The sequence below is a fragment of the Amphiura filiformis genome, chromosome 20, assembly GCF_039555335.1.
Source record: "Amphiura filiformis chromosome 20, Afil_fr2py, whole genome shotgun sequence".
NCBI classification, from domain to species: Eukaryota; Metazoa; Echinodermata; class Ophiuroidea; order Amphilepidida; family Amphiuridae; genus Amphiura; species Amphiura filiformis.
The window spans coordinates 47,652,397-47,663,808 of record NC_092647.1 but is presented as its reverse complement, the minus strand read 5'-3'; the positions used below and the strand labels follow the sequence as shown (position 1 = coordinate 47,663,808).

The 11,412-nt window shown below is 36.5% G+C and overlaps 1 long non-coding RNA gene across 1 annotated transcript; it reads left to right on the top strand.

The window, feature by feature from the left end:
- The first annotated feature begins 589 nt into the window (after positions 1–589).
- Positions 590–9,555, top strand: LOC140142544 (uncharacterized). Its single transcript, XR_011857538.1, has 3 exons — positions 590–683; positions 1,814–1,936; positions 9,404–9,555. It is a non-coding gene; the product is annotated as an uncharacterized lncRNA (long non-coding RNA).
- Positions 9,556–11,412: the final 1,857 nt, after the last annotated feature.

Genomic DNA, 11,412 nt, shown 5'->3' with positions numbered 1-11,412 from the left:
CTCCTACCTTGTTCGAGCATGTATACTCTAATGCAAATCTTTGATATGCGAGGGCATCCGTGAGCAAATTCGTGGCTAGTGTTTCTCGAGCAACTCCTACCCCCCCCACTTTTTAGATTTTTTTAGCCTATTAAATAAAACGCTCAAAAAATATTGAGGGGGTCCTCTAAGTGGTAGCAGTAGGAATGTTTTTTTTTGGGGGGGGGAGCAAAGTGAATTTCAGGGGGGGCCACAAAATCATTTTGACGATGCCTGAGATTTGACTCATTTTCCAGCATTTTGCGTGAGATTTACTACGTAGGAGTGACATAATACTACCTTGGCGTGAGACCATGAGAAAGCAACCCAATGCGTGAGACTCACGGCCAATGCGTGAGAGTTGACAGCCCTGGTCAAAGGTCATACGACACCAATTTGGTGTCTTTCCGCGCTTTGAAATATGATGCTTAAAGTCTATGACTGACATGATATGTGAACGGACACTACTGAATCAGCCGTAAAAGTCGGCCCCGGTCAATTTTGTTTTATTTTGTGTTTAGAAAATATATATCATAACTTTAAAATTGTATATCATTTGACTTCAGAAGCACATCAGGAACTTGGATCACAGGACAGTAGGGCTATTTCGGATGAGGTGGACTATATGTATGTAGTACTGACACATTGGATTAATTGAATGGATGGTAAGTCAGTTAGAAATCTGATTAAGGTCTATATAACAGCTATCGTGTCATGCCTACTATGAAAAAATGGGGGTCCTAAAAAGAAGATGCTAAAAAATTGGGTTCTTTCAATGGAAGTCGCACTTCCGACTAGCCAACTCCAGAAAAGTGCATGTTGCCCAACACTACTAACTATTTATGGAAGCATCTGGGATTCTAAGGTCCGTATGCGCAAAAGAGTTAGACTTGGTCTAAAGTTAGACCTGGTCTAAGTGGAATTTACTTCTGTCAGAAATGGGAATTTAATCACATTTTCTGCATAAAATGACAAGCAAATTTTAAAGATTCAAGTGTTAAAAGGGCATTTCGTGATCCACAGCATCATCCCCCACTTTTCTCAAAAAAAGTTGAGATTTTTATATCACTGGAAACCTCTGGCTACATAATGTTTATGTACAAAAATTTCTTGCAGATTAATTCGTTTAGCAAAGATATCGTGAAATTTGAATTTCGTTCTGGGGCACCAGAACGAAATTACAACGCATTGTCTATGGAGCAGTGTAATACACATAATCATGCGTAACTCGCAAACGCAAAATCGGAATCATCTGAAATTTTGGAAATAAGCTTTTTTCATGGATATCTACTGAAAATGTCATAAAAAGAGGATGCTAGGATCACGAAATACTCCTTTAAGTTCAACAACAAATCAAAATAATTCATCTTGGAATACTGCAAAATATATTTTTTGGTGAAACTGAATTCCACTTAGACCTGGTCTAACTTTAGACTCTGTCTTTCCCTTTTGTGCATATGGACCTTTATGAATATGAACTTGTCCAAGTTTGTCTTCCCGTTTAAACCTCAGCTTCAGATCCAAATCCTTGATTATCCTTCCCTAGATGCAATTTATAGTTCAGTGGCAATCTCCAAACTCGGCTACAGAAGAATTTCAATTCTATCTAAGGCTTAAACGAGTGGTGTGAGTGACTTCATATAAAAGGGCTGAAAATGCTGATAATAGTTAACAAAAGGCTGGAAGAAGCTGTTCCACACCTTCCGTTTGCCAAAAACAGATATTTTTTCAAAGACACGCTCTCAGGCCTGGTTGGTTGGTAAAACCCTTGTTCTTGATTTTTTACATTATATAGACTCGGACATGAAGGACTTGGGACTTGCACATCAGGAACTTGGATCACAGGACAATAGGGCTATCTCGGATGAGGTGGACTATATGTATGCAGTACTGACACATTGGATTAATTGAATGGATGGTAAGTCAGTTAGAAATCTGATTAATTAGGCCTACTATGAAAAACTTACTCAAATAATAATAATTAGAATAGGCCCTACATCAGGGGAGTACCCGCCAAGGGGGGAAGGGAGGCAAAATATTAACAAATGGGGGTCTTTTGGAGGGGAAGATACGAAAAAATTGGGTTCTTTCAATGGAAGTTCCTAAAAATGAATTCTTTTGAGGGACATACTAAATTTTATAAAATGTTGAAAGTGACACATGTTGTTTGCTTTGTTTAGTTGACTATTGAACCATAGCAATATACAAACATTTCCTGAGGCACCTACAAATTTCTGTTGAAAAGTCTTTGTAAAAAACACAATAACGTAAATGACTTTCTTCCCATATATAGATATTAAATTGTAAATTGCATGTAAAATTAAGTCGGGAGCTGAGGAGTTTGTTTGTTCTCCCAGGTTGAAGGTATATACAGGGATGTGACATAATTTTGGAGTACCTTTTCACTGTTTTCAGTGATTTTGGTGTATTGATTTGATGGGTGGGTTTTCAGTGGATAATAATATGCCAAATTGGGAGCATAATTGGGCGCATTTGAGCAAAAGTGCCCTTAAAAGCGCCTGTGGGTGCTTGTTGTGGAAAAATTGGCATACTGATGGGTTGTAAAAACAGCATAAAGTAGGTACAGAGAAAGTCAACATTCTAAAGTCTGTGTGGCACATCCCCGTATAAATATTTTGAAGACCTCTCCAAAATTAAATGTCTACAGAGTAGTCCATCTCCATTCAATTTGTTTTAATATTAAAATGCAACATCACCAACATCTTGCTGCTAAGTGGATGGACGCAGCTACAAAATGAATTTATCTGGAGCTGAATTGCTTTCTTAAGGTTAGGGGCCGTCCATAGTTTTCGCCATTTTCACTTACGTACAAAGCGTGCGTAAGAGGGAGGGAGGGGGTAAAAATCCCGGGCATGTGTACGTAAGAAAAATGGCGATTTGTTTGAGCAATGAAAAAATGAAAGTGAAAAATTACCCAATATTTTATATTTCCCAATATTTTATTCAAAAGTTATAACCAATTGACCTAAAATTGTTCGATTCGTTTTAACAATTTCTATGATAGGCTATGCCATGCAAACAATGATTTTCTTTTTAGTTTTGAGTTTAATATATGCACAGTGGTCCTGTTTTACATTATGCTTAATTTATTTCAAACCAAAACTTTTAAAAAAGTATTTTCTATCTGCGCTAGGATCAATGGCAGCAAAGGCTCTAGTGTGGATTGTGACTGTTGCGACAAAAGACATGACACCATATAGTTTAATTGCAAAAACATACACCGTCACCCTGGTTACCCAATCATATATGATGTGATCCCGGGGGTTCTTAGTGGAAACGAGAGTGTAGGATGTTCAGCAGCTTGTGGAGTGCATTAGTCATTTAGTTTAGATTTGGGCTGTGTTTTAAGGGATGGGTTCATTAAAGTAGCGTTCTCCGAAAAGTTTTTCGATAAATTCATTAATTTCTCAAAAAGTAAAAATCTCAGTTTAATAAATAACGGTTAAAATGAAAGCCATTATTGGGGGCCTAATTATCGTATCATTATAATAGGTCTGGCACCAATGCAAGCATTTGTTTCGGTGTCCCAAATTCATAGTAAAATATGCTGACGCTATTTTTTACAAATCGCCTGGAATTGCATATTTAGGTTTCAGCGATTGCTGAAAAAAGTGGGGTATGTTTCTGAAAAGCGTTTCCGCTTGGAATGTAGATGCCTATTGTTGAGCTAAATGTCCGTGATTTTAATTTATAAGCTCTTTCATTGACAATTTGCAACGTCTTTTTCATACCATACGGATCGCCTGCTTGAATCCCGATATTAAAAAAAATATCGGGATTTTAAACCAAACAACCAGCAAAAAGAGTTCTCTAAACTGTCCTCTAACCGCAGATAACATTAGATCGACTGTGCTATTGGTAGAATTTAAACGAGAACCAAAAGTGTTCGCCGAAGTCATGCAAATATGGACTATCGGAGAATATAGCGTTTTTGTAAGAAGTTGCATTTTTTGACAATGTTTTATATGTTCTTGCTATGAAGAACATTAAGAATTTACTTCAAACGTCAGTATGTAGTTTACATACCTATTCCGGTTCGGCTATGTATATATTAGAATCCTTGATCGTCGTTATTTGCAATGTCTTTTGCACTTTTCTCCTCCATAAAATGGCGAAAATATTCCTATTACAGAACAACACCTCCAAGTCACTTTAAAATACCACAGCACTATATAGCTTTGCGTTGACAGTTCTGACAGAATACAAGTCACTCTGCATTGAGCGCATTGGAATCCCAATTCTTTCTCACATTGATTGATTTCAAACAATTGATTCGAACCAACGCCCTTGATCCTAATGTACTGTGTTCAGAAGTTTTGAATTGAGTTATCAAATTTGTAACAGCTGGACTCAGTCTTGCGTATAATAAGCGTCACATTGTAATTCACATTAGATAAATGAATGTGAAATGAATAAGAGTAATTTATCGGTGAGTTATGTACTGGGACTGTTTTCTATATAACTGTATTATTTCTTGTTGTTTTCTATTATATTTGTTGGTTTAGTTTATCGCTATGCACAGCTCCAAGATATAGTATATTAGTATAGTGCATTTTATTTTTTAATTCATCCTATTATTTTGGCTTCAGATGGACATAAACCATTTTTTACAGTTATTGCTGATATTATTTCGTTATTTTTGGTAAACCGAAATAATAAACTATAAAACCATTAACTGATAGAATATATTTCCTATAAAGTGCGTGAAAGTCGATTCGAGTTTATCGTCCCCCGCCGTGTCACTTTTTGGAAACCAAAAATACCGCATCAAATTTTCAAAAATGCCAAAATAATTCATTATTTTCAAAGTATCAGTGTTTTCACCAGTTTTAGCAATTGGAAACATATATTTTTGTTTGTAAAACATATATCTATAACTTGGAAGCATGAAACCAGGCTCTTTTCTAATTTTTCTTTTCCTTACTCATAAAAAAAAAAAACATGTTTATAAATCACATGTATGAGTTTGGCTTCAAATCAACACGCATTTTAGGTCAATAATGAAATCTGAGGAAATAATGAAATATGAAGAAAGAAAAAGTCACCTCACCAACCTGAAAAAAAGTAACGATAAACTCAGAATTGACTTTCATGGGCCTAATCTATACTGTCATGTTGGTGCAAATTAGAGCATTTGAGATTGTTCATCAGGTGGTAAAAGTTGTTCCTGAGAGCATCCGAAAGTCCCGCTGCCTTTAAATTTCAAGCCGTATTACAGTATCAGAAATGTTGAATGATATCAGGCAGCTGTTAATTGCCAAACCCACCCCTCCCCAAGCCTCGAAATAAGCAGGCACCCAGGAGCCAATGGTCATAACATTTTGGCTCCTGGTCCATACCAAAACCAGGCTCCTCTTTTTTTTCTTCAAATAGAGCCTGTTAGTTAAATCGGTTTTTGTATGTAACATGTACATACAATTAAAAATTAAATGACTCATAGCTCTTTAAAAATGCCTCCTGGTTCACTAGATAATCACAGGACCAGGAACCGCTTTTTCAAATGTGTGGTTCCTGGTCCAGATCTGTTTATTCGATGCTTGCCCCTAATAATATAAACCCGGCCATAAACACAACACATGCCCCCCCACATCCACACACCTCGCTCTGCTTTCACTTTGCAATGGAGCTTATAACTCCCCATTAATAACTCAGGAAATCATTTTGTATTCTTACATGTCAAAACTAAGCATACGCCTGTCATTATTTTGCTATCGGGGGAGCACTTCATTATATTATATGAGATCTACTAATGACGCCTACTAATTTCAAAAGACTTTTTGGCAACATTATCAGTGATAAATATAATAAAAGTTGTCAATGAAACAATAAAAGCGTCTAAATCATGATGACGATAGATCCAATGGGAAACAAGTATGTGTGTGTGTGTGTGTGGGGGTGGATGACAAACCATGTGCTGGGTGATAGCGAAAGGGGGTCTTAATTTAAGGGCTATTCATTGATCCCAGAGAAAGTATAAAATGGTAAAACAAATTTAAATTCTATATAAAATGCCTAAAAGTGAAGGATAAATCATTAAAATTGTCATTAGATATTTTAAAACGTTTTGGCAAGAACCGAGGAAAGCAGTATAGTATTGATAAAATTATAGCCCGTTCCATATTTTTTTAATCTTTTAAATCTCCTCTTGGGATTGTTCTTCATTATTGCCAATGCCATGATTGCTTTTTATAGTCTGGTACAACTGTTATATTATGTTTGACATATTTAATCAGTGGCGTAGATTTCTTTTTGACATGGGGGGATGGAGTTGGAAAAAAATTGAAGTATAGTCAATCGAGCGACAATATATGGCAATTATGGTACAATTGCTTGCGCTAAGTGCTCGAAAAAGTTTGGTATTTTGAAGCTAAACTGATGAAATATGGTGTAAAAGTAGAATAAATGCGCGCGAAGCGCGTGAAAATATGCACTTTTGGGGCTAAAATGGGCAAATATGAGGTTAATTTGATCAGAAACCCATTATCAGGCATCGACATGGGGGGATGACTGTATGGACCATCCCCTGGCAAAATAGTGGGGGGGGGATCTAGTAGTCGCCTTTGCATGATATTTTTGGATTTGAGTATATTTTGATGTTTTTCATAGTGCAATAGTATTTTGGTTAAATTAATATTTTGCGTGCAATAATATGACCGAGTGCTTTTCTGATCTAATACTTTTTTCCCTATAGATGCAATTTTTGATGTCTTTTAAAAGTTTTCTTAAAGTGTTTAATATTTATATGTATGTTCAAATTGTAATTTTACATGTAATTTGGATGTTTGGCCACGATATGTGTAAAATAAAATACAGATATTAAATTCATGTGACATGTAGGGGCACGGTCAATGATCATTGTGACCAAGTTAGGTCAAAATCGATGTAAGCATGTGAGTGCTAGAGCAAATGTAATGGTTGACAGAAGAAAGAAAGAAGAAAGAAGAAAGAAAGAAAGAAAGAACCTGTAAGAAAAAAGACACAGCCGTGACTAACGTCACGGCTGTGTAATAATAATAATAGCTGATTTCTCTACTAAGTAGAGAAATTACAGATTCATGTAAAATAACTTACTTTGTCTTTAATACAGGGCTTAAGGTTTGCACATCGAAACTAACAAAGATACTGGACAAGGTGCTAAAATCTAAATTTTGCTGATTCATGGATTTCTACATTCTCCGGATGAAATCACTGAACAGGCTTTTTACAGCCCTACATACATGTAGGCCTACTACGCATCAGTCATATTCACCATAGACCCTAGAAAATAACGCCACTGAGCTATATGGAAGTCCCCCCCCCCCCGGACAAGACAAATTTCAATACCATTTAAAGTTAGAAGTACTTGCCCACTGAAGCATGATTAATAGCTGCTAGTATTGCATAATATTATTACTATAGTCTGGTCAGTACTAAAATCGCAGAGTGATTTAAAAATATTACTATAGTCTGGTCAGTACTAAAAGCGCAGAGTGACTTTATTTATTGCATTTTTAATTAAAAGAACCACTTTTTAGGTAAGTTACACAGCTGAAGTTGTGATAGTATTGAGATACAACAATATCATGGTATAAACAAGAATATGTTCCTTTGGTAAAAATTTCTATAGTCTCTACCCTTAAGCTATATTAAAATATTTTATTTATTGATGGCTTTCGTTTTCATGAAAATGTGGCTTAAAAATGAAGTTTGTTTCAGCATTTCTCAACTTATCTGTAGAAACATTAATCCAGAACCAACTATCCTCCTAGAACACTAATATAACCCTAAACATAATCAAACTTTTAACCTAAACTCTAACCCCAACTCCAACCCAACATCTCATTAGTAGGAAATCCTTCGCCATTTTATATGTACGTAACTCGAGGGAGGGAGGGGGGTAAAAAGTTACGTACGCTTTGTACGTAAGTGAAAATGGCGAAAATTATGGACGGCCCCTTATACGATGTATTGTTGGTCGAAGCAGCAGAAAAAAAGTAGTTCATATAGCATCTTGCGAATGGTAGTAAGCTTTAGCAAAAATTGCATTGCTCAATTCATAGCGAGCGTGTAGAAGAATTGAAATATCACAGATATACATTTGCAGGTCCTGTGGTTCTTGAGTTATGTTGTAAAGAGGGCTGAAACAACAACACTTTTGTAAAACGTACATAACTCATTAACAACAATAAATTAAGCAAGTTTTCAAAGTATATGGTTTGTAGAATGAACTTTTGCAAAACACCAAAGTGTTATTTTTCAATAATATATTTGATTCAGATAATGAAAATCGATTTTTGTGGCTGTTTCGACCAACAATACCTCGTATACCCTTAAAACTGGCAAGTGTTGGACACTGTTGGTGTCTTAACAACTGTCTCTGGCAAACTAGTCCATTCGGGTATGGTTGCTGGAAAGAAGGTGTCCCCCGTACCGTCTGGTCCGAACCAGGCCATTCTTGAGAACATGATGTTACGTTCATTACATTATGGGTACAAAAGTGCTGTTTTAATGCTAAATTGGATCCAAATTATAGGACAATAAATTGTGGTCTAAAGCTGGTTAAGACGGTAAAGGTCTACGCATCCTGTACAAGAACATATAAACACAATGGGGAATGATTGCTTGCTACAAGAGGAAACTGAATATTATATACATTAATTAAAACAAAGACAGTTTTACCAACCCAAAGATGTGATATTTGATTGTGTGTATTGTATTTGTATACCTCGACTGCCTACATTAGACCCTTTAAAACAACCACTGTGTATAAGTGGTAGCTGGTAGCCTAATCGTTAGAGCATCCATCTAGTGACTGGAAGATTGTGGGTTGAATCCACGGCAGCACATTCCCTTGCTTTTTGTAGTTATGTGTGCGGTCATGATTTGTGTGTATTTGTTGCCTTATGAAAGTTCGGACCTTTTGTATTGAAGATATAGATTTTTTTCCACAAACACCAAATTTTTCCCCCCATTTTTTGAGGGGGGAAAATGTATCTTCAATATGAAAGGTCAAAATGTCCCCAGAATTGGTCATTTTTAGGGATTTTTTAGAATAAGGAGAAACCCCTGAAACTTGTCACTTCAAAATATTGAATCCGAGATTTTGGTGCAGTCATTTACGTTGCCATCAATTATGTTAGCATGAACAGTATCTTACCTTGTTAGAGTAATACTGGAGACTATTATTATAAAACAATGAAGCTCCTTCTAAATTTTGACAAAAAAACAAACAAAACAATTGGAGCAGTTCACTGAGAGTGCCCATCTCCATTGAAGTTGTTCATTTTAAAATAAAATAAGACCCAATTTACTGGTTCAAGGAAGGATTTAATAGGTTTGAAGTTATAATCAATTGATAAAAACCATGTTTTTGATATTTTTACAGACTCGACACACACATTATGGACTCTGAATCAGACATCATGAAGTGGCAAGCAACTAGGTCACAATCCAGGACTATCTCAGATGAGGTGGACTACACTGCAGTACCGCTCACATGGGATGATTAAATAGATGCGCTCACATGGGATGATTAAATAGATGGTAAGTCAGTGTCTCAAATCATCTGTAATAAAATAGGCCCTACATACAGGTAGATGAGAAATGATCACAATTCTCAAGCATGTCGCTCCTCAAATTCTATGACCGTCTGAGTATGAGTACTGTGCATTTGTGGCATGACCTTGCTTTAAAACATTATGTGACTAAAAAGCAGAGTATTTGAACAGGGTGATCCAAGTATACAAAGTTCAGGAGAGATAGGGGCTCACATGATATTGTCAGGGGTGTAGCCAGAATTTTTTTTGGGGGGGGGGCAAATTTGGAAATAGTGGACCTTTTTTCCCCCAAAGTGGACCTTTACCCAAAATTTGGGACTTTTTTGACCAAGAAAGCATACAGAACCTAAATTTTTTGTTTGCTACTCTTGCCAATGGGCAAATTTGGTCCTTTTTTGACAGAAAAAGCATAAAAATCTGTTTTTTTATTTTCACTCTCTATGCTCGCAAAGTGGCTTTTTTGGTGAAATACGGGTGCAGAAATGGTGAAATACAGGTGCAAATGTGGAACAAGTTAGTGTGAAGAGCACAAAAATAGAAAACCCACATAAACCATCCTGATTATCAAAATATTGGAAGGAAATATTTATGCTCGCAGTGCCATATTATCACCTCATTTCTGACAGAATTATAACTCAAAACTGTGTGTTGCGGGCTTCTCTTTTGGGTTTCTGAAAGACATTACAGGAATGTTTGGAAGCTCTGCCTGACAAAATGAGTGAAATGGGAGTATAAATTATTCAGGAAAATCATAGAATTTATGTGTGAGTGATATTAAACCAACACACCACCTTCATTATTGCCTACTGTTTTCATAGATACTTTACCAAACAGTCATGCAACTTAATCCATGAGCACTCCCTTGGGGATTTTTATCATCTCTTAAATCAAACTGTACATGTATAGAGGTTTTATTTGGTAACATAACCCGAACACGTAAAAATCTTACACAAACCACTGCGCATGCATGCATTCCACATGATGCCATTGCAATCACCCTAAGTCATTTATGGGCACCAAGTCGCTGGCGGGCAAACGACTTCCCGTGGCACGCAGGTCGGTGATCGTGTGTGGCACCGAGGGGTCCAGTTTGAAAAAGCTAAAATTTGTGAAATGAACGGTTCATGAAGTCTTTCGTGGACAAGTTTTCCCTATTATTTATTGTGTTAAACATAATTTGGCAAAAGTCGAAAGCAGAAGCGAGAATAGACTTCTCCGTAGTCCACTTGCCAATTCTGCATACTCTGGCTATTACATTTAAGCTTTTGTGCACAATTGATAGATTTTCACATCTGATCTTTTCAGTCACCGTACTCCCTCTGTTTGTTAGCTTCCCAAGTGGACTGTTTAGTTTAGTTTAGTTTAGTTTTTATTTAGCTTTGCAACATATACAAAGACATCAAGTACAAAGCATCAAAATTTAACAACAATAATAAAATGTGCACAAACCACCAAATGCCATCCCAGATTGGAACGGCATATACGCCGGCAACACCAAAAGTTGCAAGGCAAGGATAGCCCATAAAAGCCTGGCTACGTATGCAGGCTTATATTTCCAATGGGGTCCCAAAACAAAAAATGGCTGGACGTGGAGGAATATAGAAAAAAAAGAGACATTTGGACATAAGTCTACATACGTATAAATTCTGCAGATTCCTGCTTCAGAGCACTATCAGCCAGGTGTTTTTTGACAGCCTTTTTGAATGCCATCCTGCTGCTTATGGACTGAATTTGAGGTGGTAACTCGTTCCAATCTAAGATGGCATTATAGTAGAAGGACTTGTTGGCAATACCTTTGACTCTGGGCACAAAGAAATTAAAATTACTAGATCTGGTA